Here is a 17,384-nt window from a genome sequence, read left to right on the forward strand (position 1 = left end):
GAGAGGTGGTTCCGCCATGGCTGGCAGGTGATTCCGGACTGTCCCCCAGGTGGTTCTGGGATAGCCAGCAGTTGATATTGGCCTGTCCGGCAGCTGGTTCCAGCGAGTCGAACAGGTGGCTCCGGCGTGCTCGGCAGTTGGTTCCGGTCTGTCCGGTAGGTGATTCCAGCGTGTCCGACGCGTGCTTCCGGCACGTCTGAGAGGTGGTTCCGGCATGCGCGACAGGTGATTTCGGAGTGTCCACCAGGTGGTTCTGGCGTACCCGGCAGGTGATTTTGGCGTGTCCGGCAGGTGTTTCTGGCGAGTCGAGCAGGTGGCTCCGGCATGCTCGGCAGGTGCTTCCGGCGTCTCCGGCACGTGGTTGTGGTGTGTCTGAGAGCTGGTTCCGGCATGTCCGGCAGATGATTCCGGAGTGTCCGCCAAGTGGTTCTGGCATACCCGGCTGGTGATTTCGGCATGTCAGGTAGGTGGTTCCGGCGAGTCGAGCAGGTGGCTCCGGCGTGCTCGGCAGGTTGTTCAGACGGGTCTGGCAGGTGTTTTCCGTCTGTTCGGGGTGTGGTTCCAGCATCTCATGCACATGGTTCTGGCACGTCTGAGATGTGGTTCTGGCCGGCCCGACAGGTGTTTCCACAGTGTCCGCCAAGTGGTACTGGCGTAGTTGGCAGGTGATTTTGGCATGACCGGCAGGTGGTTCCAGCAAGCCCGGCAGGTGATTCCGAAGTTTTCCCCAACTGGTTGTGGCGTAGCCGGCAGGTGATTTTGCATGCACAGCGGTCGTGCCGGCGGGTCGAGCCGGTGGTTCCGGCGTGTCCGGCAGGTGGTTCCGGTCTGTCCGGCAGGTGGTTCTGTGGTGTCCGGCACGAGGTTCAGTCTGAGATGCTGTGCCGGCATGCCCCTCACGTGATTCCGGCTTGTCCCCGAAGTGGTGCTGGTGTAGCGGGCAGGTGATTTTGGCGTGTCCGGCAGGTGGTTCAGGCGAGTTGAGCAGGTGGTTGCGACGTGCTCGGCAGGTGCTTCCGGCGTCTCCGGCACGTGTTTCTGGCACATCTGACTGGTGGTTCCGGCATGCCCAAAAGTTGATTCCGGTCTGTCCGGTAGGTGGTTCCGGCGTGCACGGCACGTGGTTCTGGTACGTGTCAGAGGTGGTTGCGTATGCCCAACAGGTGATTCCGGACTGTCCGCCACGTGCTTCTGGCACGTCTGAGAGGTGGTTCCAACATGCCCGGCAGGTCATTTCGGAGAGTCATCCAAGTGGTTCTGGCGTAGCCCGCAGGTGATTTTGGCGTGTCCGGCAGGTGGTTCCGCCGTGCTCGGCAGGTGGTTCAGGCATGGCCGTCACGTGGTTCCAGTCTGTCCAGGACGTGTTTCCAGCTTCTCCGGCAGGTGGTTCTGGTACGTCTGAGAGGTGGTTCCGCCATGGCTGGCAGGTGATCCCGGACTGTCCCGCAGGTGGTTCTGGCATAGCCAGCAGTTGATATTGGCCTGTCCGGCAGGTGGTTCCAGCGAGTCGAACAGGTGGCTCCGGCGTTCTTGGCAGGTGGTTCAGGTCTGTCCGGTAGGTGTTTCCGGCGTGTCTGGCACGTGCTTCCGGCACGTCTGAGAGGTGGTTCCGGCATGCGCGGCAGGTGATTCCGTAGCGTCCGCCAGGTGGTTCTGGCGTACCCGGCAGGTGATTTTGGCGTGTCCGGCAGGTGTTTCTGGCGAGTCGAGCAGGTGGCTCCGGCAGGCTCGGCAGGTGCTTCCGGGGTCTCCGGCACTTGGTTCTGGTGTGTCTGAGAGCTGGTTCCGGCATGTCCGGCAGATGATTCCGGAGTGTCCGCCAAGTGGTTCTGGCATACCCGGCTGGTGATTTGGGCATGTCAGGTAGGTGGTTCCGGCGAGTCGAGCAGGTGGCTCCGGCGTGCTCGGCAGGTTGTTCAGACGGGTCTGGGAGGTGTTTTCCGTCTGTTCGGGGTGTGGTTCCAGCATCTCATGCACATGGTTCTGGCACGTCTGAGATCTGGTTCCGGCCGGTCCGACAGGAGTTTCCACAGTGTCCGCCAAGTGGTACTGGCTTAGTTGGCAGGTGATTTTGGCATGACCGGCAGGTGGTTCCAGCAAGCCCGGCAGGTGATTCTGAAGTGTTCACCAACCGGTTGTGGCGTAGCCGTCAGGTGATTTTTGCGTGTCCGGCAGGTGGTTCTGGCGAGTCGAGCAGGTGGTTCCGGCGTTTTCGGCAGGTGCTTCCGGGGTCATTGGCACGTGGTTCTGGCATATCTGAGAGGTGGTTCCGGCATGCCCAACAGGTGATTCCGGACTGTCCGCCACATGGTTCTGGCACGTCTGACAGGTGGTTCCGGCATGCCCAGCAGGTCATCCCAGAGAGTCCTCCAAGTGGTTCTGGCATAACACGCAGGTGATTTTGGCGTGTCTGGCAGGTTGTTCCGTTGTGCTTGGCAGGTGGTTCAGGCTTGGCCGGCAGGTGGTTCCAGACTGTCCAGGACGTGTTTCCAGCTTCTCCGGCATGTGGTTCTGGTACGTCTGAGAGGTGGTTCCGCCATGGCTGGCAGGTGATTCCGGACCGTCCGCCTGGTGGTTCTGGCATAGCCAGCAGTTGATATTGGCCTGTCCGGCAGGTGGTTCCAGCGAGTCGAACAGGTGGCTCCGGTGTGCTCGGCAGGTGGTTCCGGTCTGTCCGGTAGGTGATTCCGGCGTGTCCGGCACGTGCTTCCGGCACGTCTGAGAGGTGGTTCCAGCATGCGCGACAGGTGATTTCGGAGTGTCCGCCAGGAGGTTCTGGCGTACCCGGCATGTGATTTTGGCGTGTCCGGCAGGTATTTCTGGCGAGTCGAGCAGGTGGCTCCGGCATGCTCGGCAGGTGCTTCCGGCGTCTCCGGCACTTGGTTCTGGTGTGTCTGAGAGCTGGTTCCGGCATGTCCGGCAGATGATTCCGGAGTGTCCGCCAAGTGGTTCTGGCATACCCGGCTGGTGATTTGGGCGTGTCAGGTAGGTGGCTCCGGCGTGCTCAGCAGGTGGTTCAGGCGGTTCTGGCATGTGTTTTCCGTCTGTTCGGGGTGTGGTTCCAGCATCTCATGAACACCTTTCTGGCACGTCTGAGATGTGGTTCCAGCCGGCCCGACAGGTCTTTCAGCAGTGTCCGCCAAGCGGTTCTGGCGTAGTTGGCAGGTGATTTTGGCATGACTGGCAGGTGGTTCCAGCAAGCCTGGCAGGTGATTCCAAAGTGTTCCCCAACTGGTTGTGGCGTAGCCGGCAGGCGATTTTTGCGTGATCGTCAGGTGGTTCTGGCGAGTCGAGCAGGTGGTTCCGGCGTGCTCAGCAGGTGCTTCCGGGGTCATTGGCACGTGGTTCTGGCATATCTGAGAGGTGGTTCCGGCATGCCCGGCAGGTGATTCCGGAGTGTTCGCCAAGTGTTTCCGGCGTAGCCGGCAGGTGATTTTGCATGTCCAGCGGTCGTTCCGGCGGGTCGAGCCGGTGGTTCCGGCGTGTCCGGCAGGTGGTTCCGGTCTGTCCGGCAGGTGGTTCTGTGGTGTCCGGCACGAGGTTCAGTCTGAGAGGCTGTGCCGGCATGCCCCTCACGTGATTCCGGCTTGTCCCCGAAGTGGTGCTGGTGTAGCGGGCAGTTGATTTTGGCGTGTCCGGCAGGTGGTTCAGGCGAGCTGAGCAGGTGGTTGCGACGTGCTGGGCAGGTGCTCCCGGCGTCTCCGGCACGTGTTTCTGGCACATCTGACTGGTGGTTCCGGCATGCCCAAAAGTGGATTCCGGTCTGTCCGGTAGGTGGTTCCGGCGTGCACGGCACGTGGTTCTGGTACGTGTCAGAGGTGGTTGCGTATGCCCAACAGGTGATTCCGGACTGTCCGCCACGTGCTTCTGGCACGTCTGAGAGGTGGTTCCAACATGCCCGGCAGGTCATTTCGGAGAGTCGTCCAAGTGGTTCTGGCGTAGCCCGCAGGTGATTTTGGCGTGTCCGGCAGGTGGTTCCGCCGTGCTCGGCAGGTGGTTCAGGCATGGCCGTCACGTGGTTCCAGTCTGTCCAGGACGTGTTTCCAGCTTCTCCGGCAGGTGGTTCTGGTACGTCTGAGAGGTGGTTCCGCCATGGCTGGCAGGTGATCCCGGACTGTCCCCCAGGTGGTTCTGGCATCGCCAGCAGTTGATATTGGCCTGTCCGGCAGGTGGTTCCAGCGAGTCGAACAGGTGGCTCCGGCGTTCTTGGCAGGTGGTTCAGGTCTGTCCGGAAGGTGTTTCCAGCGTGTCTGGCACGTGCTTCCGGCACGTCTGAGAGGTGGTTCCAGTATGCGAGGCAGGTGATTCCGGAGTGTCCGCCAGGTGTTTCTGGCGTACCTGGCAGGTGATTTTGGCGTGTCCGGCAGGTGTTTCTGGCGAGTCAAGCAGCTGGCTCCGGCATGCTCGGCAGGTGCTTCCGGCGTCTCCGGCACTTGGTTCTGGTGTGTCTGAGAGCTGGTTCCGGCATATCCGGCAGATGACTCCGGAGTGTCCGCCAAGTGGTTCTGGCATACCCAGCAGGTGATTTTGGCATGTCAGGGAGGTGGTACCGGTGAGTCGAGCAGGTGGTTCCGGCGTGCTCAGCAGGTGGTTCAGACGGTTCTGGCAGGTGGTATCTGTCTGTTCGGGGTGTGGTTCCAGCATCTCATGAACACGTTTCTGGCACGTCTGAGATGTGGTTCCAGCCGGCCCGACAGGTGTTTCCGCAGTGTGTGCCAAGCGGTTCTGGCGTAGTTGGCAGGTGATTTTGGCATGACTGGCAGGTGGTTCCAGCAAGCCTGGCAGGTGATTCCAAAGTGTTCACCAACTGGTTGTGGCGTAGCCGGCAGGTGATTTTTGCGTGATCGGCAGGTGGTTCTGGCTAGTCGAGCAGGTGGTTCCGGCGTGCTCGGCTGGTGCTTCCGGGGTCATCGGCACGGGGTTCTGGCATGTCTGAGAGGTGGTTCCTGCATGCCCGGCAAGTGATTCCGGAGTGTTCGCCAAGTGGTTCTGGCATAGTCGGCAGGTGATTTTGGCATGTCCGGCAGGTGGTTCAGGCGAGTTGAGCAGGTGGTTCCAACGTGCTTGGCAGGTGATTCCGGCGTCTCCGGCACGTGTTTCTGGCACATCTGACAGGTGGTTCCGGCATGCCCGAAAGGTGATTCCGGTCTGTCCGCTAGGTGGTTCCAGCCTGCACGGCATGTGGTTCTGGTGCGTCTCAGAGGTGGTTGCGCATGACCAACAGGTGATTCCGGACTGTCTGCCACATGGTTCTGGCACGTCTGAGAGGTGGTTCCGGCATGCCCGGCAGGTCATCCCAGAGAGTCCTCCAAGTGGTTCTGGCATAACACGCAGGTGATTTTGGCGTGTCCGGCAGGTGGTTCCGCCGTGCTCGGCAGGTGGTTCCGAAGTGTTCCCCAACTGGTTGTGGCGTAGCCGGCAGGTGATTTTTGCGTGTCCGGCAGGTGGTTCTGGCGAGTCGAGCAGGTGGTTCCGGCGTGCTCGGCAGGTGCTTCCGGGGTCATTGGCACGTGGTTCTGGCATATCTGAGAGGTGGTTCCGGCATGCCCGGCAGGTGATTCCGGAGTGTTCGCCAAGTGTTTCCGGCGTAGCCGGCAGGTGATTTTGCATGCACCGCGGTCGTTCCGGCGGGTCGAGCCGGTGGTTCCGGCGTGTCCGGCAGGTGGTTCCGGTCTGTCCGGCAGGTGGTTCTGTGGTGTCCGGCACGAGGTTCAGTCTGAGAGGCTGTGCCGGCATGCCCCTCACGTGATTCCGGCTTGTCCCCGAAGTGGTGCTGGTGTAGCGGGCAGGTGATTTTGGCGTGTCCGGCAGGTGGTTCAGGCGAGTTGAGCAGGTGGTTGCGACGTGCTGGGCAGGTGCTCCCGGCGTCTCCGGCACGTGTTTCTGGCACATCTGACTGGTGGTTCTGGCATGCCCAAAAGTGGATTCCGGTCTGTCCGGTAGGTGGTTCCGGCGTGCACGGCACGTGGTTCTGGTACGTGTCAGAGGTGGTTGCGTATGCCCAACAGGTGATTCCGGACTGTCCGCCAGGTGCTTCTGGCACGTCTGAGAGGTGGTTCCAACATGCCCGGCAGGTCATTTCGGAGAGTCGTCCAAGTGGTTCTGGCGTAGCCCGCAGGTGATTTTGGCGTGTCCGGCAGGTGGTTCCGCCGTGCTCGGCAGGTGGTTCAGGCATGGCCGTCACGTGGTTCCAGTCTGTCCAGGACGTGTTTCCAGCTTCTCCGGCAGGTGGTTCTGGTACGTCTGAGAGGTGGTTCCGCCATGGCTGGCAGGTGATCCCGGACTGTCCCCCAGGTGGTTCTGGCATAGCCAGCAGTTGATATTGGCCTGTCCGGCAGGTGGTTCCAGCGAGTCGAACAGGTGGCTCCGGCGTTCTTGGCAGGTGGTTCAGGTCTGTCCGGAAGGTGTTTGCGGCGTGTCTGGCACGTGCTTCCGGCACGTCTGAGAGGTGGTTCCGGTATGCGAGGCAGGTGATTCCGGAGTGTCCGCCAGGTTGTTCTGGCGTACCTGGCAGGTGATTTTGGCGTGTCCGGCAGGTGTTTCTGGCGAGTCGACCAGCTGGCTCCGGCATGCTCGGCAGGTGCTTCCGGCGTCTCCGGCACGTGGTTCTGGTGTGTCTGAGAGCTGGTTCCGGCATGTCCGGCAGATGATTCCGGAGTGTCCGCCAAGTGGTTCTGGCATACCCGGCTGGTGATTTGGGCATGTCAGGTAGGTGGTTCCGGCGAGTCGAGCAGGTGGCTCCGGCGTGCTCGGCAGGTTGTTCAGACGGGTCTGGCAGGTGTTTTCCGTCTGTTCGGGGTGTGGTTCCAGCATCTCATGCACATGGTTCTGGCACGTCTGAGATGTGGTTCCGGCCGGCCCGACAGTGTTTCCACAGTGTCCGCCAAGTGGTACTGGCGTAGTTGGCAGGTGATTTTGGCATGACCGGCAGGTGGTTCCAGCAGGCCCGGCAGGTGATTCCGAAGTGTTCCCCAACTGGTTGTGGCGTAGCCGGCAGGTGATTTCTGCGTGTCCGGCAGGTGGTTCCGGCGTGCTCGGCAGGTGCTTCCGGGCTCATTGGCACGTGGTTCTGGCATATCTGAGAGGTGGTTCCGGCATGCCCAACAGGTGATTCCGGACTGTCCGCCACATGGTTCTGGCACGTCTGACAGGTGGTTCCGGCATGCCCAGCAGGTCATCCCAGATCGTCCTCCAAGTGGTTCTGGCATAACACGCAGGTGATTTTGGCGTGTCTGGCAGGTTGTTCCGTTGTGCTTGGCAGGTGGTTCAGGCTTGGCCGGCAGGTGGTTCCAGACTGTCCAGGACGTGTTTCCAGCTTCTCCGACAGGTGGTTCTGGTACGTCTGAGAGGTGGTTCCGCCATGCCTGGCAGGTGATTCCGGACCGTCCCCCAGGTGGTTCTGGCATAGCCAGCAGTTGATATTGGCCTGTCCGGCAGGTGGTTTCAGCGAGTCGAACAGGTGGCTCCGGTGTGCTCGGCAGGTGGTTCCGGTCTGTCCGGTAGGTGATTCCGGCGTGTCCGGCACGTGCTTCCGGCACGTCTGAGAGGTGGTTCCAGCATGCGCGACAGGTGATTTCGGAGTGTCCGCCAGGTGGTTCTGGCGTACCCGGCATGTGATTTTGGCGTGTCCGGCAGGTATTTCTGGCGAGTCGAGCAGGTGGCTCCGGCATGCTCGGCAGGTGCTTCCGGCGTCTCCGGCACGTGGCTCTGGTGTGTCTGAGAGCTGGTCCCGGCATGTCCGGCAGATGATTCCGGAGTGTCCGCCAAATGGTTCTGGCATACCCGGCTGGTGATTTGGGCGTGTCAGGTAGGTGGCTCCGGCGTGCTCGGCAGGTTGTTCAGACGCGTCTGGCAGGTGTTTTCCGTCTGTTCGGGGTGTGGTTCCAGCATCTCATGCACATGGTTCTGGCACGTCTGAGATGTGGTTCCGGCCGGCCCGACAGGTGTTTCCACAGTGTCCGCCAAGTGGTACTGGCGTAGTTGGCAGGTGATTTTGGCATGACCGGCAGGTGGTTCCAGCAAGCCCGGCAGGTGATTCCGAAGTGTTCCCCAACTGGTTGTGGCGTAGCCGGCAGGTGATTTTTGCGTGTCCGGCAGGTGGTTCTGGCGAGTCGAGCAGGTGGTTCCGGCGTGCTCGGCAGGTGCTTCCGGGGTCATTGGCACGTGGTTCTGGCATATCTGAGAGGTGGTTCCGGCACGCCCGGCAGGTGATTCCGGAGTGTTCGCCAAGTGTTTCCGGCGTAGCCGGCAGGTGATTTTGCATGGCCAGCGGTCGTTCCGGCGGGTCGAGCCGGTGGTTCCGGCGTGTCCGGCAGGTGGTTCCGGTCTGTCCGGCAGGTGGTTCTGTGGTGTCCGGCACGAGGTTCAGTCTGAGAGGCTGTGCCGGCATGCCCCTCACGTGATTCCGGCTTGTCCCCGAAGTGGTGCTGGTGTAGCGGGCAGGTGATTTTGGCGTGTCCGGCAGGTGGTTCAGGCGAGTTGAGCAGGTGGTTGCGACGTGCTCGGCAGGTGCTTCCGGCGTCTCCGGCACGTGTTTCTGGCACATCTGACTGGTGGTTCCGGCATGCCCAAAAGTTGATTCCGGTCTGTCCGGTAGGTGGTTCCGGCGTGCACGGCACGTGGTTCTGGTACGTGTCAGAGGTGGTTGCGTATGCCCAACAGGTGATTCCGGACTGTCCGCCACGTGCTTCTGGCACGTCTGAGAGGTGGTTCCAACATGCCCGGCAGGTCATTTCGGAGAGTTGTCCAAGTGGTTCTGGCGTATCCCGCAGGTGATTTTGGCGTGTCCGGCAGGTGGTTCCGCCGTGCTCGGCAGGTGGTTCAGGCATGGCTGTCACGTGGTTCCAGTCTGTCCAGGACGTGTTTCCAGCTTCTCCGGCAGGTGGTTCTGGTACGTCTGAGAGGTGGTTCCGCTATGGCTGGCAGGTGATCCCGGACTGTCGCCCAGGTGGTTCTGGCATAGCCAGCAGTTGATATTGGCCTGTCCGGCAGGTGGTTCCAGCGAGTCGAACAGGTGGCTCCGGCGTTCTTGGCAGGTGGTTCCGGTCTGTCCAGTAGGTGATTCCGGCCTGTCTGGCACGTGCTTCCGGCACGTCTGAGAGGTGGTTCCAGCATGCGCGGCAGGTGATTCCGTAGTGTCCGCCAGGTGGTTCTGGCATACCCGGCAGTTGATTTTGGCGTGTCCGGCAGGTGTTTCTGGCGAGTCGAGCAGGTGGCTCCGGCATGCTCGGCAGGTGCTTCCGGCGTCTCCGGCACTTGGTTGTGGTGTGTCTGAGAGCTGGTTCCGGCATGTCCGGCAGATGATTCCGGAGTGTCCGCCAAGTGGTTCTGGCATACCCAGCAGGTGATTTTGGCGTGTCAGGGAGGTGGTACCGGTGAGTCGAGCAGGTGGTTCCAGCGTGCTCAGCAGGTGGTTCAGGCGGTTCTGGCAGGTGGTATCCGTCTCTTCGGGGTGTGGTTCCAGCATCTCATGAACACGTTTCTGGCACGTCTGAGTTGTGGTTCCAGCCGGCCCGACAGGTGTTTCCGCAGTGTCCGCCAAGCGGTTCTGGCGTAGTTGGCAGGTGATTTTGGCATGACTGGCAGGTGGTTCCAGCAAGCCTGGCAGGTGATTCCAAAGTGTTCACCAACTGGTTGTGGCGTAGCCGGCAGGTGATTTTTGCGTGATCGGCAGGTGGTTCTGGCGAGTCGAGCAGGTGGTTCCGGCGTGCTCGGCTGGTGCTTCCGGGGTCATTGGCACGGGGTTCTGGCATGTCTGAGAGGTGGTTCCTGCATGCCCGGCAAGTGATTCCGGAGTGTTCGCCAAGTGGTTCTGGCATAGTCGGCAGGTGATTTTGGCATGTCCGGCAGGTGGTTCAGGCGAGTTGAGCAGGTGGTTCCAACGTGCTTGGCAGGTGCTTCCGGCGTCTCCGGCACGTGTTTCTGGCACATCTGACAGGTGGTTCCGGCATGCCCGAAAGGTGATTCCGGTCTGTCCGGTAGGTGGTTCCAGCCTGCATGGCATGTGGTTCTGGTACATCTCAGAGGTGGTTGCGCATGCCCAACAGGTGATTCCGGACTGTCCGCCACATGGTTCGGCACGTCTGAGAGGTGGTTCCGCCATGCCCGGCAGGTCATCCCAGAGAGTCCTCCAAGTGGTTCTGGCATAACACGCAGGTGATTTTGGCGTGTCTGGCAGGTTGTTCCGTTGTGCTTGGCAGGTGGTTCAGGCTTGGCCGGCAGGTGGTTCCAGACTGCCCAGGACGTGTTTCCAGCTTCTCCGGCAGGTGGTTCTGGTACGTCTGAGAGGTGGTTCCGCCATGCCTGGCAGGTGATTCCGGACCGTCCCCCAGGTGGTTCTGGCATAGCCAGCAGTTGATATTGGCCTGTCCGGCAGGTGGTTCCAGCGAGTCGAACAGGTGGCTCCGGCGTGCTCGGCAGGTGGTTCCAGTATGTCCGGTAGGAGATTCCGGCGTGTCCGGCATGTGCTTCCGGCACGTCTGAGAGGTGGTTCCGGCATGCGCGACAGGTGGTTTCGGAGTGTCCGCCAGGTGGTTCTGGCGTACCCGGCAGGTGATTTTGGCGTGTCCGGCAGGTATTTCTGGCGAGTCGAGCAGGTGGCTCCGGCATGCTCGGCAGGTGCTTCCGGCGTCTCCGGCACGTGGTTCTGGTGTGTCTGAGAGCTGGTTCCGGCATGTCCGGCAGATGATTCCGGAGTGTCTGCCAAGTGGTTCTGGCATACCCGGCTGGTGATTTGGGCATGTCAGGTAGGTGGCTCCGGCGTGCTGGGCAGGTTGTTCAGACGGGTCTGGCAGGTGTTTTCCGTCTGTTCGGGGTGTGGTTCCAGCATCTCATGCACATGGTTCTGGCACGTCTGAGATGTGGTTCTGGCCGGCCCGACAGGTGTTTCCACAGTGTCCGCCAAGTGGTACTGGCGTAGTTGGCAGGAGATTTTGGCATGACCGGCAGGTGGTTCCAGCAAGCCCGGCAGGTGATTCCGAAGTGTTCCCCAACTGGTTGTGGCGTAGCCGGCAGGTGATTTTTGCGTGTACGGCAGGTGGTTCTGGCGAGTCGAGCAGGTGGTTCCGGCGTGCTCGGCACGTGCTTCCGGGGTCATTGGCACGTGGTTCTGGCATATCTGAGAGGGGGTTCCGGCATGCCCGGCAGGTGATTCCGGAGTGTTCGCCAAGTGTTTCCGGCGTAGCCGGCAGGTGATTTTGCGTGTCCAGCGGTCGTTCCGGCGGGTCGAGCCGGTGGTTCCGGCGTGTCCGGCAGGTGGTTCCGGTCTGTCCGGCAGGTGGTTCTGTGGTGTCCGGCACGAGGTTCAGTCTGAGAGGCTGTGCCGGCATGCCCCTCACGTGATTCCGGCTTGTCCCCGAAGTGGTTCTGGCAAACCCGGCAGGTGATTTTGGCGTGTCCGGCAGGTGTTTCTGGCGAGTCGAGCAGGTGGCTCCGGCATGCTCGGCAGGTGCTTCCGGCGTCTCCGGCACTTGGTTCTGGTGTGTCTGAGAGCTGGTTCTGGCATGTCCGGCAGATGATTCCGGAGTGTCCGCCAAGTGGTTCTGGCATACCCAGCAGGTGATTTTGCCGTGTCAGGGAGGTGGTACCGGTGAGTCGAGCAGGTGGTTCCGGCGTGCTCAGCAGGTGGTTCAGGCGGTTCTGGCAGGTGGTATCCGTCTGTTCGGGGTGTGGTTCCAGCATCTCATGAACACGTTTCTGGCACGTCTGAGATGTGGTTCCAGCCGGCCCGACAGGTGTTTCCGCAGTGTCCGCCACGCGGTTCTGGCGTAGTTGGCAGGTGATTTTGGCATGACTGGCAGGTGGTTCCAGCAAGCCTGGCAGGTGATTCCGAAGTGTTCACCAACTGGTTGTGGCGTAGCCGGCAGGTGATTTTTGCGTGATCGGCAGGTGGTTCTGGCGAGTCGAGCAGGTGGTTCCGGCGTGCTCGACTGGTGCTTCCGGGGTCATTGGCACGGGGTTCTGGCATGTCTGAGATGTGGTTCCTGCATGCCCGGCAAGTGATTCCGGAGTGTTCGCCAAGTGGTTCTGGCATAGTCGGCAGGTGATTTTGGCATGTCCGGCAGGTGGTTCAGGCGAGTTGAGCAGGTGGTTCCAACGTGCTTGGCAGGTGCTTCCGGCGTCTCCGGCACGTGTTTCTGGCACATCTGACAGGTGGTTCCGGCATGCCCGAAAGGTGATTCCGGTCTGTCCGGTAGGTGGTTCCAGCCTGCACGGCATGTGGTTCTGGTACGTCTCAGAGGTGGTTGCGCATGCCCAACAGGTGATTCCGGACTGTCCGCCACCTGGTTCTGGCAGTTCATCCCAGAGACTCCTCCAAGTGGTTCTGGCATAACACGCAGGTGATTTTGGCGTGTCTTGCAGGTTGTTCCGTTGTGCTTGGCAGGTGGTTCAGGCTTGGCCGGCAGGTGGTTCCAGACTGTCCAGGACGTGTTTCCAGCTTCTCCGGCAGGTGGTTCTGGTACGTCTGAGAGGTGGTTCCGCCATGGCGGGCAGGTGATTCCGGACCGTCCCCCAGGTGGTTCTGGCATAGCCAGCAGTTGATATTGGCCTGTCCGTCAGGTGGTTCCAGCGAGTCGAACAGGTGGCTCCGGCGTGCTCGGCAGGTGGTTCCGGTCTGTCCGGTAGGTGATTCCGGCGTGTCCGGCACGTGCTTCCGGCACGTCTGAGAGGTGGTTCCGGCATGAGCGACAGGTGGTTTCGGAGTGTCCGCCAGGTGGTTCTGGCGTACCCGGCAGGAGATTTTGGCGTGTCCGGCAGGTGTTTCTGGTGAGTCGAGCAGGTGGCTCAGGCATGCTCGGCAGGTGCTTCCGGCGTCTCCGGCACGTGGTTCTGGCACATCTGTCAGGTGGTTCCGGCATGCCCGAAAGGAGATTCCGGTCTGTCCGGTAGGTGGTTCCAGCCTGCATGGCATGTGGTTCTGGTACGTCTCAGCGGTGGTTGCGCATGCCCAACAGGTGATTCCGGACTGTCCGCCACATGGTTCTGGCACGTCTGACAGGTGGTTCCGCCATGCCCGGCAGGTCATCCCAGAGAGTCGTCCAAGTGGTTCTGGCATAACACGCAGGTGATTTTGGCGTGTCTGGCAGGTTGTTCCGTTGTGCTTGGCAGGTGGTTCAGGCTTGGCCGGCAGGTGGTTCCAGACTGCCCATGACGTGTTTCCAGCTTCTCCGGCAGGTGGTTCTGGTACGTCTGAGAGGTGGTTCCGCCATGCCTGGCAGGTGATTCCGGACCGTCCCCCAGGTGGTTCTGGCATAGCCAGCAGTTGATATTGGCCTGTCCGGCAGGTGGTTCCAGCGAGTCGATCAGGTGGCTCCGGCGTGCTCGGCAGGTGGTTCCGGTCTGTCCGGTAGGAGATTCCGGCGTGTCCGGCACGTGCTTCCGGCACGTCTGAGAGGTGGTTCCGGCATGCGCGACAGGTGGTTTCGGAGTGTCCGCCACGTGGTTCTGGCATACCCGGCAGGTGATTTTGGCGTGTCCGGCAGGTATTTCTGGCGAGTCCAGCAGGTTTCTCCGGCATGCTCGGCAGGTGCTTCCGGCATCTCCGGCACGTGGTTCTGGTGTGTCTGAGAGCTGGTTCCGGCATGTCCGGCAGATGATTCCGGAGTGTCCGCCAAGTGGTTCTGGCATACCCGGCTGGTGATTTGGGCATGTCAGGTAGGTGGCTCCGGCGTGCTCGGCAGGTTGTTCAGACGGGTCTGGCAGGTGTTTTCCGTCTGTTCGGGGTGTGGTTCCAGCATCTCATGCACATGGTTCTGGCACGTCTGAGATGTGGTTCCGGCCGGCCCGACAGGTGTTTCCACAGTGTCCGCCAAGTGGTACTGGCGTAGTTGGCAGGTGATTTTGGCATGACCGGCAGGTGGTTCCAGCAAGCCCGGCAGGTGATTCCGAAGTGTTCCCCAACTGGTTGTGGCGTAGCCGGCAGGTGATTTTTGCGTGTACGGCAGGTGGTTCTGGCGAGTCGAGCAGGTGGTTCCGGCGTGCTCGGCAGGTGCTTCCGGGGTCATTGGCACGTGGTTCTGGCATATCTGAGAGGTGGTTCCGGCATGCCCGGCAGGTGATTCCGGAGTGTTCGCCAAGTGTTTCCGGCGTAGCCGGCAGGTGATTTTGCATGTCCAGCGGTCGTTCCGGCGGGTCGAGCCGGTGGTTCCGGCGTGTCCGGCAGGTGGTTCCGGTCTGTCCGGCAGGTGGTTCTGTGGTGTCCGGCACGAGGTTCAGTCTGAGAGGCTGTGCCGGCATGCCCCTCACGTGATTCCAGCTTGTCCCCGAAGTGGTGCTGGTGTAGCGGGCAGCTGACTTTGGGGTGTCCGGCAGGTGGTTCAGGCGAGTTGAGCAGGTGGTTGCGACGTGCTCGGCAGGTGCTTCCGGCGTCTCCGGCACGTGTTTCTGGCACATCTGACAGGTGGTTCCTGCATGCCCGAAACGTGATTCCGGTCTGTCCGGTAGGTGGTTCCAGCCTGCACGGCATGTGGTTCTGGTACGTCTCAGAGGTGGTTGCGCATGCCCAACAGGTGATTCCGGACTGTCCGCCACATGGTTCTGGCACGTCTGAGAGGTGGTTCCGGCATGCCCGGCAGGTCATCCCAGAGAGTCCTCCAAGTGGTTCTGGCATAACACGCAGGTGATTTTGGCGTGTCTGGCAGGTTGTTCCGTTGTGCTTGGCAGGTGGTTCAGGCTTGGCCGGCAGGTGGTTCCAGACTGTCCAGGACGTGTTTCCAGCTTCTCCGGCAGGTGGTTCTGGTACGTCTGAGAGGTGGTTCCGCCATGGCTGGCAGGTGATTCCGGACCGACCCCCAGGTGGTTCTGGCATATCCAGCAGTTGATATTGGCCTGTCCGGCAGGTGGTTCCAGCGAGTCGAACAGGTGGCTCCGGCGTTCTTGGCAGGTGGTTCCGGTCTGTCCGGTAGGTGTTTCCGGCGTGTCTGGCAGGTGCTTCCGGCACGTCTGAGAGGTGGTTCCGGCATGCGCGGCAGGTGATTCCGTAGTGTCCGCCAGGTGGTTCTGGCATACCCGGCAGGTGATTTTGGCGTGTCCGGCAGGTGTTTCTGGCGAGTCGAGCAGTTGGCTCCGGCAGGCTCGGCAGGTGCTTCCGGCGTCTCCGGCACTTGGTTCCGGTGTGTCTGAGAGCTGGTTCCGGCATGTCCGGCAGATGATTCCGGAGTGTCCGCCAAGTGGTTCTGGCATACCCAGCAGGTGATTTTGGCGTGTCAGGGAGGTGGTACCGTTGAGTCGAGCAGGTGGTTCCGGCGTGCTCAGCAGGTGGTTCAGGCGGTTCTGGCAGGTGGTATCCGTCTGTTCGGGGTGTGGTTCCAGCATCTCATGAACACGTTTCTGGCACGTCTGAGATGTGGTTCCAGCCGGCCCGACAGGTGTTTCCGCAGTGTGTGCCAAGCGGTTCTGGCGTAGTTGGCACTTGATTTTGGCATGACTGGCAGGTGGTTCCAGCAAGCCTGGCAGGTGATTCCAAAGTGTTCACCAACTGGTTGTGGCGTAGCCGGCAGGTGATTTTTGCGTGATCGGCAGGTGGTTCTGGCGAGTCGAGCATGTGATTCCGGCGTGCTCGGCTGGTGCTTCCGGGGTCATTGGCACGGGGTTCTGGCATGTCTGAGAGGTGGTTCCTGCATGCCCAGCAAGTGATTCCGGAGTGTTCGCCAAGTGGTTCTGGCATAGTCGGCAGGTGATTTTGGCATGTCCGGCAGGTGGTTCAGGCGAGTTGAGCAGGTGGTTCCAACGTGCTTGGCAGGTGCTTCCGGCGTCTCCGGCACGTGTTTCTGGCACATCTGACAGGTGGTTCCGGCATGCCCGAAAGGTGATTCCGGTCTGTCCGGTAGGTGGTTCCAGCCTGCACAGCATGTGGTTCTGGTACGTCTCAGAGGTGGTTGCGCATGCCCAACAGGTGATTCCGGACTGTCCACCACATGGTTCTGGCACGTCTTACAGGTGGTTCCGGCATGCCCGGCAGGTCATCCCAGAGAGTCCTCCAAGTGGTTCTGGCATAACACGCAGGTGATTTTGGCGTGTCTTGCAGGTTGTTCCGTTGTGCTTGGCAGGTGGTTCAGGCTTGGCCGGCAGGTGGTTCCAGACTGTCCAGGACGTGTTTCCAGCTTCTCTGGCAGGTGGTTCTGGTACGTCAGAGAGGTGGTTCCGCCTTGGCTGGCAGGTGATTCCGGACCGTCCCCCAGGTGGTTCTGGCATAGCCAGCAGTTGATATTGGCCTGTCCGTCAGGTGGTTCCAGCGAGTCGAACAGGTGGCTCCGGCGTGCTCGGCAGCTGGTTCCGGTCTGTCCGGTAGGTGATTCCAGCGTGTCCGGCACGTGCTTCCGGCACGTCTGAGAGGTGGTTCCGGCATGCGCGACAGGTGGTTTCGGAGTGTCCGCCAGGTGGTTCTGGCGTACCCGGCAGGTGATTTTGGCGTGTCCGGCAGGTGTTTCTGGCGAGTCGAGCAGGTGGCTCCGGCCTGCTCGGCAGGTGCTTCCGGCGTCTCCGGCACGTGGTTCTGGTGTGTCTCAGAGCTGGTTCCGGCATGTCCGGCAGATGATTCCGGAGTGTCCGCCAAGTGGTTCTGGCATACCCGGCTGGTGATTTGGGCATGTCAGGTAGGTGGTTCCGGCGAGTCGAGCAGGTGCTCCGGCGTGCTCGGCAGGTTGTTCAGACGGGTCTGGCAGGTGTTTTCCGTCTGTTCGGGGTGTGGTTCCAGCATCTCATGCACATGGTTCTGGCACTTCTGAGATGTGGTTCCGGCCCGCCCGACAGGTGTTTCCACAGTGTCCGCCAAGTGGTACTGGCATAGTTGGCAGGTGATTTTGGCATGACCGGCAGGTGGTTCCAGCAAGCCCGGCAGGTGATTCCGAAGTGTTCCCCAACTGGTTGTGGCGTAGCCGGCAAGTGATTTTTGCGTGTCCGGCAGGTGGTTCTGGCGAGTCGAGCAGGTGGTTCCGGCGTGCTCGGCTGGTGCTTCCGGGGTCATTGGCACGGGGTTCTGGCATGTCTGAGAGGTGGTTCCTGCATGCCCAGCAAGTGATTCCGGAGTGTTCGCCAAGTGGTTCTGGCATAGTCGGCAGGTGATTTTGGCATGTCCGGCAGGTGGTTCAGGCGAGTTGAGCAGGTGGTTCCAACGTGCTTGGCAGGTGCTTCCGGCGTCTCCGGCACGTGTTTCTGGCACATCTGACAGGTGGTTCCGGCATGCCCGGCAAGTGATTCCGGAGTGTTCGCCAAGTGTTTCCGGCGTGGCCGGCAGGTGATTTTGCATGTCCAGCGGTCGTTCCGGCGGGTCGAGCCGGTGGTTCCGGCGTGTCCGGCAGGTGGTTCCGGTCTGTCCGGCAGGTGGTTCTGTGGTGTCCGGCACGAGGTTCAGTCTGAGAGGCTGTGCCGGCATGCCCCTCACGTGA

Source organism: Equus caballus, unplaced genomic scaffold (genome assembly GCF_041296265.1).
Source record: "Equus caballus isolate H_3958 breed thoroughbred unplaced genomic scaffold, TB-T2T unassigned-0002539, whole genome shotgun sequence".
Lineage (NCBI taxonomy): Eukaryota > Metazoa > Chordata > Mammalia > Perissodactyla > Equidae > Equus > Equus caballus.